Raw genomic sequence first — 1,262 nt, forward strand, 5'->3', positions numbered from 1 at the left:
TGGGCACGGACAGAGGGAGGGGGGGCGGGGCAGGAGCGAGGGGGCAGCCCCGGGTCCCCGCACCTCCTCCCACAGGGACAGCCCTTCCTGGGGGAGTTTCCCACGTCATTGTCAGGGTTTTGGCTGGTGACGCGGCTGCGAAAGGATTCACAAGGGAGAGAAGAGACAGGAGCAGAGAGAGGGCGTTTATTTTACTTCTTTAAAGGGAGGAAAGGGCCAGGTGCCCGCTGATTGCACAAGGCACCCAAATGGAAAGTTCAGAGATAAAACTAAGGTTCAAAGTGGGTTTTAAATGACATAATTAGTGTTAAAATGTATCATGAATATGATTTTTGAACAGTAACCATTTGTTCTCTGCACCTCCTTCTCACAAAAAAACCTTGGTGTTCACCTAGAGCCTCTCATTGAGCTGGTGACTGCAATAAAAATGGTTATAATTTATCCAAGACATAGAAGCCATATGTGAGCTAAATGTAAGCACTCTTAGATAAAAAAAAAAAAACAAAAACATAGCGTTAAACCTCCATGACCTCGGATTTTACAATAGCTTAAGATATGACAGCAACACAAAAACAGAAAAAGGTTAAATAAATTAGTCATCCTCAAAATGTATGCTCAGTGCATTCAAAGACTCTAGGAAATCAGGGAAAATACCGTCTACTCTATATGATGAGAAAAAGTGATTTTAATTCACAGGTCTTGAAGCATCTAGTATCCCTATTGCCCCAAGTCCTACAAATCACCAACCAAAATACAAAGATCCCAGATGGGAAAGATCAATCTCTGCTTTCATGTCCACCAATATTTGATTTATTTATTCAGGTCCTCCAACTTTTCACCCATAAATATTTACAAGGGTTTTATCCCCTTCATAAGTTCATCCCTTTATTATTAAGAACTAGTAGCCCAGTGCACAAAATTCGTGTACATTAAAAGGGAATTAATTGCCCTAACTGGTTTGGCTCAGTGGATAGAGCATTGGCCTGCAGACTCAAGGGTCCCAGGTTCGATTATGGTCTCGGGCATGTACCTTGGTTGCAGGCACATCCCCACTGGGGAGTGTGCAGGAGGCAGCTAATCAATGTTTCTCTCTCATCGATGTTTCTAACTGTCTATCCCTCTCCCTTCCTCTCTGTAAAAAATCAATAAAATATATTTTTAAAGGGAATTAATTAGCAGAGATATTTTAATATTGCTATTTGCCCTTTCTCTATAAAGAAGTGTGAGAATTGAAAGGAAATTAGTAAAATGTATATGAAAAT

Source organism: Myotis davidii, unplaced genomic scaffold (genome assembly GCF_000327345.1).
Source record: "Myotis davidii unplaced genomic scaffold, ASM32734v1 scaffold1168, whole genome shotgun sequence".
Lineage (NCBI taxonomy): Eukaryota > Metazoa > Chordata > Mammalia > Chiroptera > Vespertilionidae > Myotis > Myotis davidii.